The 22,009-nt window shown below is 43.9% G+C and overlaps 1 protein-coding gene across 6 annotated transcripts in view; it reads left to right on the top strand.

Moving 5' to 3' along the window:
* SIL1 (SIL1 nucleotide exchange factor) overlaps nt 1-22,009 on the top strand; it is a 212,035-nt gene that overhangs the window by 166,593 nt on the left and 23,433 nt on the right. The window lies entirely within an intron of this gene.

The following is a 22,009-nucleotide window of genomic DNA, read 5'->3' as shown; positions in this document are numbered from 1 at the left end:
AAACACTAATTCAAAGGGATACACTCTCCCCTATATTTATAGCAGCATTATTTACAGTAGGCAAATTATGGAAGCAGCCTCGAGTCCATCAACTGATGAATGGATGAAGAGAGTGTGGTATATATGTACAGTGGAATATTACCCCTAAAAAAGAATGAAATCTTGCCATTTGTAGCAACATGGATGGAGCTAGAGAGTATAATGCTAAGTGAAATAAGTCCGTCAGAGAAAGACAAATACCATATGATTTCTCTCATATGTGGAATTTAAGAAAAAAGCAAATGAGCAAAGGGGAAAAAAGAGACAAACCAGGAAACAGACTCTTAAGTACAGAGAACAAACTGATGGTTACCAGAGTGCATCAAAAGTTTGGTAAGTAGTATTTTAAAGCGTTGTTCATTCACAGTATTTTTTTAAATTTCAGTTATTTTTTCAATTCATTATATTTGTGTTTTCTTATTTCCAAATATAATGAGAAGTTTCTAGTTATGTTTTTGTTATTGACATGTAGCTTGTAGTCAGAGAAACACTTGTATTATTTTAGTCATTTGGAAATAGTTGAGACTTATCTTTGTTTAGTATATGATCAGTTTATTTTATTTATTTGGGGGGAGGGGCAGAGGGAGAGAGAGAATCCCCAAGCAGACTTTCTGTTCAGAAAGGAGCCCGACATGGGGCTCAATCTCATGACCCTGAGATCATGACCTGAGCCGAAATCAAAAGTTGGACACTTAACCGACTGAGCCACCCAGGCACCCCAGTATAATGATCAGTTTTTTAAATATTCCACGTGTGCCTGTATAGAGATAGCCTCCCTGCCTTTCTTTTCTCCCCCTTTCCTTCCTCTTTCTGTCATCTATGGTGATAACTGTTTTCCTTTAGCAAATTAAATACACCATTTCATTCTGCGTCCTGTTGTTGACGTGGCGAAGTTAGCTATCAGTCACTTTTTGAAAAGTCTTTTTTTACCCCTGTCTACTTTTAAGATTTTCTCTGATTTTCTGTACTTTTTCATGATGATGTGTTTAAGGGGCTTGTGTGTGTTTAATTTCTTGCTTGGAGTTTGTTGGATTTATTCAATCTGGATTTGTGCCTTTCATCTGTTCAGTAACATTTTCAGCCATTATCCCTTCAGATATTCTCTGCCTCTTTTTCTTTGTTATGTTTTTGAGATTCCAATTAAATATATGTTAGACCTTCTTGATCAGGTTTTTGTGTTTCTTTACCTATTTTCCTTATTTCCCGTGTCCATGTCACATCTCTGCTGAAGGTCTAGATCATTTTGTGTAACTTATCTTCCAGTTTACTCATTTTCCCTTGTGCTGTGTCTAATCTGCTATTGAATCGAATCTGTCCTTTAAATGCTCAATTATGGATTTGCAGTTATTTTGAGAAGTTTTATTTGCATCTTTCCAAGTCTGATATATCCCCCCCTTTTTTAGTTGACTCTGCAATGCAGATATTTTAAAAGATGTCTTTTATTTACTTAATCATTGTAAATGTAATTCCAGGTCTCTTTCTGCTAGTTTGCATCGATTATGCCTTGTTTTCTTATGTGCTTGGTTATTTTTGACTGTACTACTCATTGATTTTTAAAATTTGGGGCCTACAGAGGGTGTATTTTTCCAGAGAGGCTTTGGGTTTTCTTCTGCCAGGTGCCTGGAGATGATTAACTGTCTGGAACCATCTCAAGTCAGGTTTACAACTTGAGGCTTTCCAGTCTGCCCAAAGGAGGTGAACCCAGATTGTAAAACCATATGAAGGCTACATTTTTGTTTCCAAAGAGTGGGTTGGTCTGAATAATCTAACTCCCCATTATTGGAAATGAGAGATGGGTATTCATTTTTTTAAAAATACCATGATGTACCTTAGTTAAACCATCTTACGGTTTTCAACAGCTTTTCAGTTTATTCTGTGTCTGCTTTTGACAGTAATCTTTTTGGTATTTTATGATTATGCATGATGTTGGCATTTGGTGTGTATGTGTATGTGTTTTATCTATTTGTGTTTATCTATTTGTACATGTTAAATATGTCTATGTTAAGTACGTTACATTAATGTTAAGTATGTATACAGCAATTTGATTTTCCACCAAGGTGGGTCTAAGAACAATTTATGGTGAATTGTATGCATTTTGCCATCTATTAGTTGACCATGTGATAAACCTCTACTGTAACTTCTCTTTCTGTGAACTGTATTTATATATTACTTAGTGGTGAATCATCCTTACAAATCTGTAATGAATTTTCTTGGTCGTTGTATTAATTATTTATTGCTGCATAACAAATTACCACACATTCAGCTGTTTAAAGCAATGCACTATTATATAATTTTCCATGTATCAGAAGTCCAGCCATGACTTAGTGGTCCTATGCATTGCTCAGTAGCTGGGGTCCAGTCCTGAGCGTTGAGTAGGGAAAACTCATGTGTAAACTAACGTGGCTGTTGACAGAATTCAGGTTTTGTTCAGGTTGTTGTCAGATTAGTTTCTTGCTGGCTAGAGCCTGCCCTCAGTTCTTTGGCACGTGGCCATCTCCATAAACAGCTTACAAAATAGCAGCTTGCTTCTCCAAGGCCAGCAAAGGGGAGGGTTCTCCGCAAAGTAGGCATTTGAGTGTTACATAGTTGGTCACATACACATAATCACATATGTCCTGTCACCTTTGCTGTATTGTTTAGAAGGAAGTCATACATCTCGCTTAAGGGGAGGAATTACACAAGGTTGTGTCTGGTTTTGGACTAGACCTTATGAATTGGCTGCAAGTGACAGAAAATGGCATAGATAAGGTAGACATTTATTCATCTCTTGTCTAAACGTCATCTTCAGGTCAGCAGCCTAGGGCTGTGTGGTGGCCTTTCTCTAGGTAGACACAGGATTCTTGAGTTTTTCCATCTTCAGGTCAGCAGCCTAGGGCTGGTGTGGTGGCCCTTTCTCTAGGTAGACACAGGATTCTTGCCATCCTTCAGGAGTTACCCTTTCTCATCATCCAAGATGGCCAGATATACATTCCAGAGAGCAGAGTGAAGGAAGTAACTAGAAGAGGAGGCAAGTGACACTTAAAAGGTTTTTTTTGCGGGGGGGGATCCTAAATGCTGTCAAGTGGTGCTTCTGCTTATACTCCATTGGCAAAAATGTAGTCTTTATGCTTTATCTCCCTAGAAAAACGTTGCTGCTGTGTAAGAATGGGAGAACAGATCATGAGGGACCACTATCAGTTTCTGCCACAGTTAGCTTTAAGCTAAAAACAAACAAAACAAAAAAGAAACAAACAAAAAAACCACCCCTGGAATAGTTAAGCATACAATTTTTTTTTTTTTTTAGATTTTTAAAGATAATCTGAGAAAACACCAATGACTTGGTTTCTCTTTTATAGAAGGGGCAGGACTTGAAGAGTACAATTATACAGAGGGGACTGGACTGACCAGGAGCAGCCTAAAGTAGTAGATAATGAGAAAGGTGGTTGTGGAAAAGGAGCCTGCCAGGGGGAGGGGCTTTACATATACTATCTCATTTAATCCTTGTAGCAGTTTTTACTGTAACAGTATTCTGGCTTTAGAAAAGAAGGTACTTGCCCAAGGATACTCACATAATTTATGGGAAGCCTGTAATTTCGTTTGAAGAGTAACAGACCCTCACAAAAAGCACCATCCCTCTAAGGGTCTTAAATGGGAACCCTAGTCTTTTTATTCATCAGTCACACAAGCTCTCGACTTTGCTATTTTGAGGTTGCAGGAAATGACATAGGGAGGGAACAGGTGGGATTTATGGGAAGTCCTCCATACTCAGGCTAGTTCCCATGAACAATCTGAATGGTGGTCAGGATGCGACTTGATAAAAGTCTCGTCTGTATCCTCCTTTCCTTCCATCATTCCACTTGTACAATAGGAGGTATCCAGTGGACATTAACTGGATTGATCCTTATTAGGGATTTCATGCCCACAGACTCCTGCCCATTGCTAACAAACCCTGAAAACATCTCTGATCATCCTTTCCAGAAATAGGCCTGATCAGACTAGGCAAGCATGTTTTAATCTCTACTGCTCTGGTTCTTTTCCAGAACAGTCAAGCCCCTTCTCAGTGTTTTCTCTAGGAGATTCAGGTCACAAGGGATGGGGAACCTTCTCTGTCATACTTCGTCTCTTCTCTTCCTCCCATCAAGTACTTCTGAGTGTTTTGTTTATTAAATTCTGATCAGGTAGAAGTTTCCTCTTCCAGCCTTTCTTCTGCTGGTAATAGTAGTCCATTACTGAAGCAGGAGAATCCATGGGGGCGGGCAATAATTGAAAGATGGCAGGAAATAGCAACCCTGTCCCCCATTGATGACAGCCATGCCTTGCAGCCAATGCTGCACGGGTAGAAGACTGGTGGGGAAGTCTCAGGGCTTTTTCAGGATGTTGGCTGCCCATTATCTCCGAATGTGTGCGAAGTGTTCAATGAACAGCACTGAGTAAAATGCTGTCATGTGGCTGTGGAATAGAAGGATTTCCTCGTATTGGACAGTCCATAATCCCTTTGTTTCAGGGAAATCTCTAAGAGTGACTTCCCAGTCTGCCTCCCAGCCCCCATTGCATTTCATTTGTGTGCACAACCTTGAGGTTTAAAGCTAATTTATTTCTATCTCATTTTCTTTCAGCTTTTATAATGCATTTAATCAGTTGCTTTGTCCCACTGCCACTTCAGCCAGGCTTGCCAGGAAAGGATTATAGCTGGGCCCTGATGCTCCGGCCTCATCCAGCGCATCTGGCCAACATGCCAGAACCCAGAATGTCTTCGAGGCTTCCTGCTCTCTTTGAGTGGCATGCACAGGGTACTTTAGGGAGCCTTCCCTTTGCTGAGCACCCAGAAAATGGGAAGGATGAAAGGTGCTGAAGGGTCTTTTTAGAAGCCAGCTGGAAAAATGTGTGAAACATTAAATGCAAGCCATCTCCCCTCTTTCCAAGAGTTTTCCCCATTTTGCTATTTGCATAGATTGTTTAGATTCTCATGGCAGGTACGTGAGGGTAAAGTAGGGTTTCTGCCCCAATAGGTTTCTGTTTGGCATTAGACTGGGAGTTCTGGGGGCATCCTGAGGCCTTTGATCATAGCCATTGCTCTGGTACCTTCACTCTGAGCAAGTGTCTTTTCACAATCCTCATTGTCTTGGTGAAAAACCCTTCATAAAATTCAAAAAGAAACAAAGGCCAAGCAGACAGTGGGCCCAGGAGTGAACTTGCTGGGCAGCACTCAGCTAGGAAGAGAGGACAGGAATAGGCAAGCCCTGAGGCATACTGTGGCATTTAACATGAGATCCTTGATGCACAGATGCTCTTGCCAAAGAGCTTTGGATGGTGAACAGTGGCTGAATGGAGCAGCCTCAGAACCTCCTCAGCTCCCCTGTTGAAGTGATTTGTGCAAGACCACAGGGCCATCTGGCAAACCAGAATGAGAAGATGAGTCAGAAGCTCTGAGTTTTCAGGCTAAGATAAGACCTTCAGGTAGCATTTCCTGCCCAGTCGAAACTCTTGGGATCTGGGACAATGTGTTCGCAAGATTCAGATAAAGCCCCTTTCTCCAGCTCTGTAATTCACAAAGAACTTAGCCTTAAACAAGCTGCAGTTTACCCTTTTGCAAAGGTGAGAAACGGTTGGGGGCTTCTTAAGCTAGATGGTGCCTCATGGGGCAATGGGTGTCTCATACAAAATGTCCAGCCTGCCTGCCCTCCTTCCCTCCCTTCCTCTCCCCTTCTCTCCTTTCTACTACAGCCTACTACTGTAGGCTGTATTACTACTGTATTACTATGAATATCTACTCAGATATTCATAATAACCACTTGGGTCTCCACATCTGTCTTGCTATGGCTGATCTTGGCCCTGTGTTCTTGAAGTCTGTACCCAAAGGTTCCCTAAAACTGCTTGGCTAAGAGATGTGTAAGACTTGTTTTCTCCATGGAATGTAATCAGACATGTCTGTAATATTTGGATAAATGTCCAGATGAGTGTCTTTGAGGTGACTCACTTTAAATTTAAATTTTATGTCTTCAACTCTGATTTAGTAATACATTCACATGGTTCAGAATTCAAAGGGCGCGAAGGGGCATGGTGAAAATGCTTTGTCCGACCCTCTCTTTCCCTGTTCAGCTTCCCTTCCTTAAGGCAACCAGTGTTGCCAGTTTCTTCTAGAGTATTTATGCATATTCAAGCAAATAGACCCATACAGTGTTTTTTTCCTGTTTTTACACAAAAGATGGGTTACTATATATACATCATTCTACAATTTGGTTTTTCCCTTTAACAGTATATCTTGGACATGATTCTTTATCTGTACATAAAGCGCTTCATAGGAGGTGGGTTTTGTTTTTTAATAAATGTAGAATGACTCAGATGGAAGCTTTTGGGAAAATGCGTGCATTGACCCATGTTTAAAAATGACAGTAGTCCAATTAATTAGGCTTACTACTTGGCAAAATTCACTGTTTGAACAACGGATGTATTTGATTGTTGTGTCTAAGAAGTGATTACTGATGACTTTTTAGAGCTAGTATGACTCACAAAGCATCTTTGATGGTAAGTTTGGAATGACTGTGTCATTAGTTCTGATTGGGAGTTGTGCAATCAGAATTTTAGTTTAAAATATGTTAAGCAATAAAGCAGACATGTGCTGGATCTCTTTGGTTACACTCTGGCCCCTCCACTGTGTTGGGACAGTTTTCTAACAGGTGCAGGGGGTTGTGCTACATATACAATGACCACTAGATACTTGGACTCTGGTGATGTCCTGATGCTTTATCTTAGCAACTGTGAAAAGTAAAAATAAAAAGCTTAGCTATTTGCATTTTCCCTACTGAAAGCTGCTGACAAATTGGAATGCTTCCAGACCCATGTGATTGACTGGTTGGGATGTGGCCCTTTCGTGGTCATGTTCTTGTGATAAAGAGACCATCCCCAGAGGGATTGGGGTTGGGGGTAGGGGGTTGAGTTGGAGGTGGGTAGGAGGGCTCCATCCTGACTGTTTGCCAGGGAAGCACTTTATTGCTGCCAGGAGAGCAGGCAATTTACAGAAGACAAAAGCCACAGTTCTTGCCTTTTAGGGGGGTGTGAGGGCTTAGAATTCTCAGGGCCAGCTTACCAAGAGGTACTGAAAAGAATATAGTGCCTTTCCCACTCACGGTCCCTCCTCTTCTCTCCACAATTAGGGAACTCAAAAATAATTCCAAATTTTAAATAAGGTCTACCACCCCAAGATAGATGACTAGATTTTTTAAAATAATGTATTAAGTATCAAATTCACTCAATTTTTGCCCTCCGGTTTTTCGGGTACCCGTGCCTTGCAGATGCCCAAGGACAGATTGAGTATCTGTTTCATGATCCACATTGAGAGTTTCTAGTTTCTCCTGAGGAGCTGCCCTTTTCTGGGATTTTGGTGGCAGGAATTATTTTACAATGTCAACAATTTTGAGTTTTAAAAAATGTTCTTTTGTTTATTTAATAATATCTTTACCCCAACTGAACATTGAAATAGCTCTGAAATTTTTCTCTAAGAAATGCATTTTCTTCTTGAGTGCTCCATGATGAAATCAGTCCTTAATTTCAGTTCAACTAGTGTGTAAAAACACACAGTGAGTGATTATTAGTCCCCAAAGGAGGCAAGACAGATGGAGCCCAGAATGGAATTGGCTTTATGATTAATTGAATACTTGAAGAGTTGAATAGAGTTAGAGCTGATTTGGCCCGATCAGCGCCTTGAGATGGCTGGTGCTGTCCCAAGCCTGAGAGAGGAAAGGGTCACAATAACCCAGATTTATCCTCTATTAAAATGGATTGGATGTATGCACCAGACGGTTCCCATTTTTAAACCGTTGATGCAGGATAATTGGAATGGAAACAAACAAGATTAGAACTAGATTACAGGTATTTGTGCAAGTTGCCTCCTAAATCAATCAGAGTCGATGATTTATTCTGAGGGTGCGTTATCATCAGAGTGAATCATTGAAACTCTGCAACACATCTGGAGCTGTCCAGCCAGAAGGGGAAGAGGGGGAGGAGGGGCGCAGAGTGCTGCTTGGGGTTGGGAACTAGGCACAACTGTACAGTGCTTTTCTGGCCTTTTGGGCAGACATCTTCGAGAGAGAATTTTAATTTAATTTTGCTTTTTTTCTTTCCAGCAGGGATGTAATGTTTAGGTTTGAAATGACTGCCTCTACTCCACAGTGAATAGATAGATATGTTCTTTTATAATGTTTGGATCCAGTGGTCACCCAGGGCAGCTGCTGCCTGTGGGGACCCTGTAGTTTAGGGAGCTGGAAGGGAGAAGGCCTGGTGCCATGGGTGACTGCAGCCATATCAACCACCACATACATTAGGATGATGGGTGGGTGCCCCGGTGCCTTGCTAGGGGGCCTGTTGGTGCAGGGCGTCCTCTGTGGAGCTGGAAAGCTTGGGTTTGCCCCCATGGACAGGCTATATTTCCTGGGCCAGGAGCTGAGGGAGGAAGCCCAAGTTCCCTCCCTGCCTTCTGCCACCACTAAGTCTAGCCATGAGCATAGGATGGTGTAGGGGGTCATGGTCCTGAGGGTGACTGATCTAATCCTGAACTCAGGAGTCTAGACACAGACAGAGGTCATGGTCTCAGGTCCACAGCCAGATAACTGACATGTGAGTACTCATTTTACTTAGAAAACAGGAGGACTAGCTTATCCAAGGTTCCTTCTGTATGGAGAAGTGTACCACTGTCCCTTTCCTTCTTGAACTGTCTTCCGGGCACCAGCAAGTCCCTGGCAGCATGCTGGGTTAACCGCACAGAAGTCCCATCTGATAGGCAAGCCTCACCCTTACCTTCAAACTGTGCTTTTTTAACCCCCCTTTTCTTTTTTCCATTTTGAGCTCTTGTGAGTCAGGCTGCAGGCAGCTCATTTACATGGGAGTCAGCCAGAAGGAAAGCGGCTTGAAGTCTACTTTCATTTTGCCGTGGGAGGTGTTTTCCTGTTGAATTGCTAACCAGGCAGGTCAGAGGGAATCATAAGGGATCTCAGTCATCCTTAGATGGAAATAAGTACAGCAAAGTACCTCAGAAGCGGGTGAAGAAAAATCTTCCTTGATGGCATTTCTCAACTCTGGCCTTCTCCAAATTGAAGATACCTAAAAGGCACTGTCCTCAAGGGAAGGCGGGGGTGTTTTCTTGATCCCACATCAGGGAAGGTAAAAACCAAGGCCCATGCCACACCCTCAGGCCACTGTAGAACTAAGCCCTGCTTCTTTTCTCCTCATTTCCCCACTTCCATGTCCTGCTCTTACCTTGGTCCTGCTAGCGGCTCTGGCTGTAGCTCCCCCACTGCCATTGTGTCAGGCACAAAGGACTTTAATTTGTCTTTTTTGTTGGAGTCCCCTTTGTGTGGAATAGCGCCTGAAAAGTATGTAATCCCCTTCTGTCCGTTACAGCCTTTGTTCTTGTCAGAGGCATGTCCTCCCTTTCCAGCTCAGCCTCAGCTGGACATTTTGCCCTGCCCCAGCCTGGCCCCCAGGAACAAGCAATGCTCAGCAGATTTTCCTTCCTTGCTTTGGTGTAGGGACGGGAACGGGGAGTGGCCATGCCTGATTCCATGGACCTGAAAGGCCCCAAGCATGTATGAGAAAGAGACGAATTGGCGATACAATGTCATTCTTGCCTGGGACTGCTTGTTTTTCCTGTAATCCTTGGCCTCTGATCCTCTTTTTGTCCTTGAGTCTGGGTTCTACCTCCCATCTGCCTAGAGTGATACTTGTCCTGGAGTCCTGGAAATGCAGCTGCTCTGTTCAGTGACAAGAAGACAGGCTAGACACTTAACCCTGCTGGTTATATAAGGTGGGAGAACACAGCAGTGTCTTTCTTAGCCTTCGATTCTTTAGACTTTAGTTGGAACCTGTCCTCTGGGGCTTGGGAATATTCTAGCCACCTTTGCTAATTCCCCAGTGAAGCCCAATGTGACACGAAGCTCTTATTTTAGCCTCGAGCATGGCACATGATACTTCTGCCTATCATGTCCCATCCATCTGTCAAATGCCCAGTGCTGTGGGTGCGGTACGTATCAGAGAGATGGTTGAGTGAGCTGTTCACAGCAGAGGAAACTCTTGTATGCGAGTGGTGAGGATCCATTTCTGGGGGGAGGGATGTCAGCTAGGTTTGTGTCTCACAGAGACTTTGTTTTTCTGCTTGGACATCAGCGTAGTTCCCATTTACAGTTTGTGCCAGGGCCCCCTCTCCCTCTTCTTTTCCTGGGGCCAGCATTCTCTGTTCTGATTGGGTGGGTGGACAAGCCCTATTGGGAAGGGCTAGAACATGGGAGACCCATTAGGATGGAATGGGTGGTGATAGGACAGACGTGCTTGGACACATCACGTATGTCCTGTGTGTCTCACGCAGCGTGAAGGGGCCTGTCCTCATCCCCCCCCCGCCCCCGTAACGCCCTAACTCTGGACTACTAGGACAATGTCGTTCTGGATGACAGGCTGGAAGGGGAGAACTAAGCCAGGTAGCACTCATGGCTAGGGGCTTCCCACCAGAAGCAATGCATTTTGGAATAGTGCCTAATGCCACCCCCCCCCCCATATGGTGTGTTCTTAAAAGGTAACTTTGTCAGTTAAACATCCCAGAAGAATGATGCTGGGTAAGTACTACAGGAACTAGAGGTGCCATCCAGGGATGCAGAGGAACCCAGAGGGCAGGAACACCAGGGTCCCACTGATTGGCACAGTGACCTTGACTAAAGCCCTTAGCCTCTCTGTGCTCTTACCTAGAAGTACAGGCTGTTCTCCTGTTCGTCCTGGAGAAAAATGAGATGATCCCTATAAAATGCTCTGATTGTCTTGGAAGAAAGATGCTATATCTGTGCTAGTTATAAATAGTGACACTTGAAAATCGATAGGGCAACACTCTGAGGAGCTGCAAATACTACCCACGCTCGTTTGTTTTCCATTTTATTTTTAATGAAGGGGAAGGGCAGATGCTGTTGGCCCTGCACACCTCACTCATGGTTGCGAGGATTAACCGCAAGGTAATGAGCACAGGCAGAACCATGAACTGGGCAAAGGCATTTGGCTGCCATGCTTGTTGCCCATGGTAGACGGGCTCAGAGAGTCCAGCTCATTCGACAAATGTTTACTGAATTTCAACTCTGTTACATTCTAAGAAGATAGAAAGATGCATTTGGCATACTTACTAACCCAAAATGTTTATAGAGTCTAGACCAAGGCATGAAGAATGTTTAGAAATAACCAGAGTACCTACAGTATTCCACACATTGAGCTGAGCTGTTTATATACATTTTCACATTGAATCTAAGTAAGTACTATTATGAGTAAGTATAGTTACTTCCATTTTACTCAGGAGGACCCTGAGGCCTAGAGAGGTCACATACTTCCCTAGGGTCATACAGCTGGACTGTGTTAGAGCTAAAACATGAGCCTAGTGTGACGCAAAAGCCAAGCTCTTAACCACTGTGTTGTACCCATGATAATAAATGCTGAGAGACAGAGTGAGAGGCAGACAGAAACAGAGAGAGGGAAAGAGGCAGAGGGATGGGGGGAGGGATGGAGGGGGGAGGGGAGCACGGAGATGGGAAGACAGGCTGAGGGGGGCTGGAGAGAGAGGTAGCTATGTATCTGGGTTCCTGTTGTTTTCTCTGCCTGTGAGTGATAATCAGCCTTATTCTTTGCTTTTATTTCCAACCTTTCTGACTTCTGCTTTTATTTCTATGATATGCCATAGGTCAGATCCAACCCTGGAACAAAGTCAGGATCTGTATCAGATGTGGGCTCTAGATAGGACACTTGATTTGGGTGGCTCTACCAGTCCCATGAAATGACCCTCAGCAAACACTCCCATGATGAAGTGGACTCTGATTGTTCCCTGGGGAAGGTTTTGGGGTTTCTTCCCTCCTTTCTTGATAAATTGGGTTCTGGTGCCTCTGTATTTGAATGGTACTCCAACCCCATTCAGCCTGTCTTCCTGGATTGGTATCCCCTCACCAGGGGCTCCTTCTGGAATAATTGAGAGCTTGAATGCCATTCTCAGCGTGTGGTCCTGGGCCCAGAATGCTTCTTAGAAGAAATTGTCTCCTTATTACTAGAGACAGGGCACCCAGGGTGAACCTCTGATACAAACGAGAGGTGGCCATGGCAGCATTGAACCCACCACACTGGGAGGGAAGTTTGCCTGTTGTCATCAAGCGCTGGAGAGGGACCCTGCCTTTGGGGAGACGGTCAAGCAATATTTTTAGCAAGCAATCCTTTATCATTTATTCAGCCACTTTAAAAATAGATATCACTCTTTCTTTCTAATTGCACATTTGTCATCCTCTGTCCATGCTTTTCACATGCTGAATTGTTCATGAATATTTATTTACCCTCCTGGAGGCAACTCCGTGTGTGTGTGTGTGTGTGTGTGTGTGTGTGTGTGTGTGTGTGTGTGTGTGTGTATACATGTGCATGTGTTGCTCAAAACACATTCTGCCCTCTTTGCTTTTTTATCATAAAAGGTGACATAGAGGAAGGCAGGGAATGGAAAGCTGGGGCCCTTGTCTTTGAACCCCTTTCTTTGATGGTGCAACTGGTGAGTCTTCGCACCTCTGTTCCACATTCCTCTGTGTCTGCGAGGTTACCTCTCCTTCTAGTTGCTCAGAGTGTCACATTTTTTTTTTTTTTTTTTTTTTTTTTTTTAGAACTAAGCCAGCCTTAGGCTTCTATACCATACCTCCACCCTTTTAGCCTGGCTGGTGAAATGCTTCCCCTTGGCACTCAAATCCAGGATCCCTGAGATACTTTGAGTACCCTGGCTTAGACATTCAAGCATTCAGATTTGGTGTTGTTGGCAAAAACTACGTGAGAGGAGAAGGGAGCCAGCTGTCACCTTTTTTCCCCCGTCAAACCTCTGCTTCTCAGCCACACTGATACCCAAGCCCTAGCACTTCTGAACAAGAGAGGAGCCTGGAGCTTACGTCAAGAATATTGTGCTGAGCTGAGTGAGCACTCTGGAAAGAACCTCCCCCTTGTGGCTGGGCCTCTCCGCCTGATATGTCCCCATTCCTGAGCCATTGTTTTGTCTTTTGACTCTCCAGAGTGGCTGAAAAGACAGGATGACTTCCTGAGCATTTAAATGATGAGGGGCTTTATTATTGATAATGTACATTTCTCAGACGTGTATCATCTAGCACCCCTAGATCTCTTTCTGCATCTCCTATAGAAGACTCCATTCTCTGCCTCTTAATATCTTCTCTAGACCAGAAATGATTCCAGATGTCATCTCAATCTTCTCCCAACCCTCCCCTATCTCCTAGCAAGGCATCCCTCTCTCCTCATAGCCTATCTCAAGACTTAATTCTTCTGGTCTTAAAAATTCATACACTCACTTTCAAAAAGTGTATTGACTATCAGCTATGTGCTAGACACTCTGCTGTACTAGGGATACAGTGAATAAGACAGATCTCACTTCTTAAATAGTTGTTCTTTTAGTCAGAAATTAATATTTAAAGGTCAGTGGATACATTATCAAATTTAAAAACTTTTGTGTATTAAAGGATCAAGAAATTGGAAAAACAAACCACAGAATTGGAGAAAATTTTACAAATCATACATCTGATAAAGGACTTGAATCTAGAATATGTAAAGAACTCTTACAAGTCAATAATAAAGACAGACAACTCAATTAAAAAGTAGGCAAATGCTCTGAACAGACACCTGTCCAAAGAAGATATACAATGTCAAATAAACACATGAAAAGGTACCCAACATCATTAACCACCAGGGCAATACGAATCAAAACCACAGTGAGATAAAATTTTATACTCATTAGAGTGGCTATTATCAAAAAGATAATAAGTGTTGGCGAGAATGGAGAAATTGGAACCCTCATATGCTGCTCTTGGGAATGTGAAATGATCCAACTGTTTATAGAGTCTCCATTCCTCGAATAGTTAAGCATGGAGTTACTACAGGACCCAGCACTTCCATCCTAGGTATATACCCAAGACAAATGAAAGCACATGTCTACATAAAAACTTGAGTATTAGTGTGCATGGTAGCATTATTCATAATAGCCTATAAGTGGAAACAACCCAAAGATTGATGAACTTATAAATCGATAAACAGAATGTGGTTTATCCATACAATGGAATATTAATTTGACAAAGAGAAATGAATACTGATTAAATGTTACACATGGATGGAACTTTAAAACATGCTAAGTGACAGAAGCCATATTTTGTGATGACATTTATAAGAAATGTCCAGGCTAGATAAATTTAAAGAGCCAGGAAGTAGATTAGTGGTTGCCTAATCTTAGGAGGGTGGGAGTTGGGGGGTTAGACTGCTAATATAATATAGGTATGGGTTTTAGTGGGGAGAGTGGATGATGAAAATGTTTAAAAATTGATTGCAGTGATGATTGCACAACTCTGAATATATTAAAAGTTATTGGATTGTACAGTTTACATGGGTGAATTGTATGTGAATTATATCTCAATAATGGATTGTGTAGGGATTTCTTAGATGGGTTAGTTAGGGAGGACTTTTGTAAGATATTTCATTCTAGCCTCAACTCAGATGTTTAGCCATGCACACATTAAGGTAAGTTTTTCTGGTGGCAGGGAGCAGATAGCCAGTACAGAGGCCCTGAGGCAGGGACAAGCTTGGCGAGTCAGTGAAGCAGCCAGAAGGCCGATGTTGCTGGAATGGAGTGAACCAGAGGGAATCTAAGAATAAATACGATGGGGGATTTGGCAGTATGCCTAGGGAGCAAGTAAGAGACGTATTTGGATTTTATTCTAAGGGTAATGGGAAGCCACTGTTGACTTTTCATCAGGGGAATAACAAGATCTGATTTACCTTTTTTTTTTTTTTTAGATTTATTTATTTTAGAGAGCATGCTCACAAATAGGGGGAGCGACAGAAGGAGAGAATCCTCAAGCAGATTCCCGGCTCAGCATGGAGCCCGATGTGGGGCTCAATTTCACAACCCATGAGATCATGACTGAGCCGAAACCAAGAGGGTGACACTTAAGACTGAACCACCCAGGCGCCCCTGATTTACATTTTTTGAATGATCCCTCTGGTTGCCTGTGGGAAGGAACTCTTTATATTTCCATAATGTAGAACTTCCTATCTTGTTGTTTTACTGTCTTGTTTTATACCTTCCATGATAGGAAGTTCTTCTTGGTGTCTCCTTCAAGTCATCCCTTCTCCATCAGGATTCTGGAAGGTAGATCTCATGACCATAATAGCCCTTTCTAACTGGGAAGATTGTTGCTCTCCAGATTAGGACATGGAGTCAGAAAGCTTCACATCTCTGCATGGATGTGGCTACTTTTATCAAGAGGTTTTGACTTTTTAGGCTCAGGACCGTGGTGTCCGCTTGGTTGTCCAGTGCTGGGGTTGCCTCTGGCCCTCGTACCCTGGGACAAGATAAGTAGGGCAATCCTTTTGCCTGTACCAGCTGATAGCATACCTACTTCCTTCCCCTGAGTTGAAAAGCAGTCTTGAGGGTAAGCAGTGCAGGGTGCTTTTGAAGCCCCACAACCTGGTGGCAGGGTTGGAATGAACTTTTTTATCGCTCCAGGGAGCTCTTGAGATGCTGGTAATACAGTGAATTACAGCATAAGACAGGAACTCTGTGGCCAGGATTGGAATGTGGACTCCATTGCATGTTAGCTGTCTAAACTTGGGCAAACTCTTAATCTCCTCAGCAGTTTCCTCATCTGTAAAATGGGGATAATAACACCTACCTCAGGTTGGTTATCGTGGGGGATTAAATGTGTTAATACATGTGAAACATTAAGAAGAATGCCTAGCAGGGTGCCTTTGTGGCTCAGTTAAGTGTCTGCCTTCGGCTCAGGTCATGATCTCAGGGTCCTGTGATGGAGCTCTGCATCGGGCTCCCTGCTCAGCAGGGCGTCTGCTTCTCCCTCTCCCTCTGCTCTTCCCCACTGCTTGTGTTCTCTCCCTCTCTCAAATAAATAAATAAATAAATAAATGAAATCTTAAAAAAAAAAAAAAAAGGCGGCCTACCAAGTAGTGCTCAGAGTGTTAACCTCTTTCAATATCTTCTCTTTGCCCCCCCCCCCCGACAAGTTATCTCTCAGAGTCAGCTCAGGACGGAGGTGTACTTCTCTCGGCAAGGTGGCGGATGGCACAAAGTCATTAGAGCTTTGCTTGCTGTACAAATATTTTTTTAAAATTTCATGTGTATTATTTCTTCCGATTCTAAAAGTAATACACGCTCAGTATAAGCTTTCCAAACATTAAAGTAATAATACATAACGTAGAAAGTTGAAATTCTGTCAAAAGGATGTAGGTGATTTGCAGAGAAGAACTGTCTAATGGTAGTTGATTTGCTCCTGCAACAAATATTTCTTGAGTGCCTATTGTGTGTATCCTCTGAGGGTTATTGTGAAGAGTAGCAAGGGAGGTAATGTAAGAAGAGCTCCAGCACATGCCAGGCACCCAGTAAGCGCTCGGTAATGGTGGCTTTATTACTTTGGTTACTCTAACCTTGATTAGAGGCAGGGGTGTGGGCATTGTATTTTCTGTAAGCTTTTTCTTTCTTTTTTTTTTTTTTTAAAGATTTTATTTATTTGACAGAGAGAGACACAGCGAGAGAGGGAACACAAGCAGGGGGTGGGAGAAGGAGAAGCAGGCTCCCCGCTGAGCAGGGAGCCCGATGTGGGGCTCGATCCCAGGACCCCGAGATCATGATCTGAGCCAAAGGCAGACGCTTAATGACCGAGTCATCCAGGCGCCCCCCTGTAAGCTTTTTCTTGACTGGAGGGCTGGGACGTCTGGGCTGTGAAGGTCTTTGTTCTCTCTTGTATAGTGTTCTGGACCTTAAGGGCTTCATCAGAGCTTTTGGTGGCCTGTGGCCCTGACACCAGACCCAGTTCTTCCATTGTAACATCATTTCCAGGAAACAGAACACTGTGAGACCATCTCTGTCCTTTCCTTCTTATTGTTTATTAGCTTTTTATTGTTCTGTAACAAATTGCTCCCAAACTTACTGACTTAAAGCAACGGTAATCATTTATTATATCTCACAGTTTCTGTGAGTCAGGAATTTGGAAGTGTAGTCAAGATGTTGGCTGCGACTGGATTTGTGGGATCTGCTTCCAGCTCGTATGCCTGACAAGTTGAGGCGGGCTGTTGGTGAGAGGCCTCAGTTCCTCTTTAAGTGAGCCTCTCCATAGGGCTGTTCAGGTATCCCCGTGGCTCCCTTCAGAGGGAGCAGTATAAGAGAGCAAGGCATTAAGTGCCCATGCCTTTTATGACATAGCCATCACCTCCTCTGTATTCTTTTGGTCACACAGATCAGCCATGATTCGGTGTGAGAGGGAACTATACAAAAGCATAATACCAGAAGGCAAGACATTGATGGCCATTTTGGAGACCAGCTACCACACCCTGTATCCAAAGACCCTTTCCTAGACACTGTGGGAGGGGACCCCAGAGGCATCCAGAGGCTGGCCCAGTCACTTTGTAGATACTCATCTGTGAGGTAAGCAGTGCTCATCGTGGCTTGCAGAGCCTATCCCCCTCCTCTCATGCTCTGGCCCCAGAGTTCTGAGCTTCCTCTTGGCTGAAGTAGTGGCATGTCAGAAGGACAGTGGTTTCATTTTTCAGGCTTTGATCATGATGGTAGACGGAGTGATAGAAGACTGTGTACTCTTCTAAGTCTGCCAGTGGCTTGGGCATCCAGACTCTGGATTTCTCAAAGTGGACTAACCAGCCTCTTTCTACAGGCTTCTTGGTTTCAGAAGAGGGGGGCAATTTTGCTACCTTGAAATCCAGTCATTTCAAGATGAGTGTGGATGGTATTATACTTTTAAAAGTCTGTTTTCTTTCCGTATAGCTTCATGTGTTCTATAAGGAAAAATCTCCCTTACGAGATGGCAGAGTTACAAGTTGATTGGTAAAAGAGGTTCTCAGGTAAGAGGCTCAGCTCTAGATAGACAGCTTGACAGTCTGTATGTATATGGAGCAAGTTACTTAACCTATCTGAGCCTCAGTTTCCTCAACTGGGAAATGGAGAAGACAGTGCTTCACAGACTCACTGTGAGGATTAAATGAGATAATGTATGTATATTAAAAATAAATAAACTCCTAGCCCAGAGCACAGCATGTGGTGAATAAGATCTGTCATTAGAAATATTATTAATCTCAAGGGACGCCTGGGTGGCTCAGTCTGTTAAGCGTCTGCCTTTGGCTCAGGTCATGATCCCAGGGTCCTGGGATCGAGTCCCACATCAGACTCCCTGCTCAGCAGGAGGCCTGCTTCTCCCTCTGCCGCTCCTCCTGCTTGTGCTCTCACTCTCTCTCTCTCTCTGGCAAATAAATAAATAAAATCTTTAAAAAAAAAAAAGAAATATTATTAATGTCAGTTTAATCACCATCATCATCGTCATCATCATCATGCGCATTGACCTTAAGTGGGATGGAGAGAGGGGCTGTGACTTACCAAGCAACACAGAGGAAACCTGGGCCTGAGAACAAGGTCTCCTTCCCTCTTCTTGCTTTCATACTTTCCATCTTGAATGTTCTTCCACGTGATGCCTGAACCACAGATAGAAGTTTGGGCAACTCCCAATTATCCCTAGTGTGAATAATTCACTCTGAGATAATCTGTGCGCCTGGCTAGCTTCCCAAATCAGCTGAGTGGATTATTCTCCTCTTTCAATTATTCAACAGTACAAGTAATTGGGAGCTGGCATTAGCATATGAAGGCTGTGAGGTCATCTCCTGTTGTTCTCAGTTGCTGCGCCCTGCCAGTGGTGATGTTTCAGAAGAGCATGGAAACTGTAGAGCAGAGCCCAAGGGGCGAGGACAGAGGTGGTGACAGGCATGAGGGTCAAGGACAACAGCCCTGGAATGACCTGGTGGGGTAGGTGAAGCTGCCAACTACAGAGCAGGAGAGCCAGACAGAATGGTTTACAAAGGCTGTCTTCTCTCTCCCTGGGCCAAAGGAGGGGCCCTATTGGAGGCAGGGTCCTGCTTCCTTCAGGAGCTCTTGGATTTAAAGTTGACTGTGGAATGTTAGATCTTACTGGAGTCTTTTAAAATATGATTGGCCACCCTCCTCCCTTCTATTTGCTGTTCTCTTTGGCTTCGGGGTACTGCACTAGGAGACTCAAGAAGCCTCTCCTTTCTGTGAATAGGGTCTCTACATTAAAAATAACATGTGGGGAAAAAAAAATAACATGTGGGGGCACCTGGGTGGCTCAGATGGTTAGGCATCTGCCTTCGGCTCAGGTCATGATCCCAGGGTCCTGGCATTGAGTCCCGCATCGGGCTCCCCGCTTGGTGGAGAGCCTGCTTCTCCCTCTCCCTCTGCTGCTCTCCTTGCTTGTGGTCTCTCGCTCTCCCTGTCAAATAAATAAATAAAATCTTTAAAAAAATAAAAATAACATGTGTAGTAATGATGCATTCATATACAAAGTAAATGAGTAAAGATTTACGTGTAGATTTGTAGTACATATGTATTTTTAAATATGTAATGCAAAAACTGGCTCTTACTTCTAAGGGTAGGAGGAATGAGGTTATGAGAAAAGGATTTTTCCTTTGTGTCTTGGACTTTCTATACTATGTGAATTTTTTTTTTAACCATGAGCTTATATTTGTTTCTAATTAAATGATATAATAAAACTAAGAATAGAAGAGGAGCTTGCTGTTGGGTTTTGCGGCATTAGCCCTTTGAGGCATCATGGTATGTAACCTTGAATTGGCTTGAGTTTTGGGGTGGACCCAGCAGTTTCTTCAGATTCCTTAAGCAGGGTGGCCACTGAGGCACTATGCACGAATACCATGACCCAGGCTCTCTTCAAGTCTTGTTCTTCTTGTGGGACCAAGCACGTGTCTGCTCCCAGTCATCAGTGCCTTGGCCCTGAATCCTCCCTCCTGTTCTAATTATCCTTTTCTCTTTTCCTTCCCTGAGGATCCAGAAACCATTTGCCCTGGATCTGCTGGACTCAGGGTTACCCTGAAGTTATCAGCACAGTCTCCTCTTAGGCTCTGGGGAGGAGAATAAAATCCTTGATTCATACTCTATTTTGATATATGTGCTTTGTCCAAGTTCAGTAGTTTTGAAGAGGGAAGAAGGTTAGTTGCCTTTTGAACTGTTTCTCTGGGTTTAAAAAAAATACTTTCATTTAGTTTGTGGCTCAAGGAAAGTTGTTTGAGGGGTGCCTGGGTGGCTCATCTGGTTAAGTGCCCTTGGCTTAGGTCATGATCCCAGGGTCCTAGGATCAAGCTCTGCGTCAGGCTCCCTGCTCAGCGTCAGGCTCCCTGCTCAGCAGAGAGTCTGCTTCTCCCTCTCCCTCTGCTGCTCCCCCTGCTTGTGCTCTCTCTGTCAAATAAATAAATAAAATCCCTAAAATACCAAAAAAGAAAAGAAAAGAAAAGAAAAGTTGTTTGAGCTCAGTTTCGGGTTTATAGTTACTGAGGTTAACTCCAGGTTTTGGCTGATGATTGTTTCCAGTGTGTGCTTAGGAAGGGCAGGCGCAAAGTGAGAGGTGGGAACTTTTTTGTCTCTGGGGCTCTCAACAGCAGCAATCAATTGTGATGTTTGTGGAGCAGGAGCAGAGCCAGCTCAAAGAGCTCTGGGCCAGAGGGCCCATCCATGCGCAGGCTGCTTTTCAGCCTGGCTGGAGGTTCTTACATCTAGGCCCAGCATGGCTGCACTGAACCAGACCTTCAAAAGTGGCTCTGGAGTACGAAGCATAGCTAGAGCATTTAGCTACTCCACATGGGAGCTGAGCTGCATTTTCCTCCATTCCTAGAGAAGGCCCCAGTGACAGAAAGAACTTGGTAGCCACATGTTGGCCAGCATCACTAATAAGAGCAGGCCCCAGGTCATTGGTGAAGTTGATGGAATCACAAGAATGTACAGAGGTTGAGAGCTGAAGCCTAGACATGACTCTGCTGCATCTGGCTTCTGAGGGTCCCTATGATCTCCTTTCCCTAGCTGGTCTTGGAACAAAGAGACCTCCTGAATATGTTTCAGCTCTGTGTGGCCTGATGGAGGTCTGAGTTTCCAGAGTCCCTTGAGAAGGGAAGCTGCTTTGATAAAAAGCTGGAGAGACAACTGGGGGTGTTGACTAGAACCTAAGGACGGAGTTCGAGGAGTGTGCAAGAGTGAGCCCTGCAGGTGAGGAAGGCCAGGGACCTCTCTTTCTTCACACCAGATTAGGGGGAGAGCCCCACTATAAGCCCTTTGTGCTAGGCACTGAGTAGTGGCTTTGGTGGCAGTGGGGATGCGGTAGGTTTTCTGTTTCTGTACTAAAATACCTGCTTCCCCTCTGCAGGAGGTAGGAGTATCTTGGAATAGAGAACCACCCTGTGGAACTATTGGGGTGAATGGGAGTGGCTCTGGGCTGAGCTTCATCCCCATCCTTAGGTCCTTACTAAAGGTGCTGAGCTGAGATTTCCAGGTTGGGAAGAGTTTATTCTCTATGGTTGGTACTATGGGAAGGAGATTCAGTTAGCTGGTACAAAAAGGTTCCAAGGAGTTGGCTACTGGGAACTTGATGCTTTGGCACTATGTGGACTTCCTAAATATGGAGCTCTTTGGTGTCCACATGGCCCCATGCTTGGTTAGGACTTGAGGATGGTCTGCAAGGATGGACTGCTGTTAAAGGGACAAGCAGCAGGGCCTTGAGAACATTCACAGTTGGTGGGGTCAGACTGGATCTCTGCAAGCAGAGCCCTTGTCAGACGGTTCCAGACCTGGCCTGCCTCCCATTCTAGCCCTAAATAACCAATTATTACCGAGTGTCATGGCTTGAGGTGGTATAAAACCGTGTGGTGAGCTGTGAAGGCTCTTTCTTGATGTTGTTTTTGGTCTCTCAACACATTCTTCTATCCTCCACCTTTGGAAAATACTTCCTTTCTTTTGGGAATCTCTTCACTAGAACCATTTGGTCAGGTAACAGTGTTCATCTTTCTTTGCCACCTCTTCATTCCTGATTGAGGCTCTATGACCTAGACTAGCCACTTGCAGTGCCTCTGCCATCTCTGCAGT

The sequence above is a fragment of the Zalophus californianus genome, chromosome 5, assembly GCF_009762305.2.
Source record: "Zalophus californianus isolate mZalCal1 chromosome 5, mZalCal1.pri.v2, whole genome shotgun sequence".
NCBI classification, from domain to species: domain Eukaryota; kingdom Metazoa; phylum Chordata; class Mammalia; order Carnivora; family Otariidae; genus Zalophus; species Zalophus californianus.
This window is presented reverse-complemented; position numbering and strand designations above follow the sequence as displayed.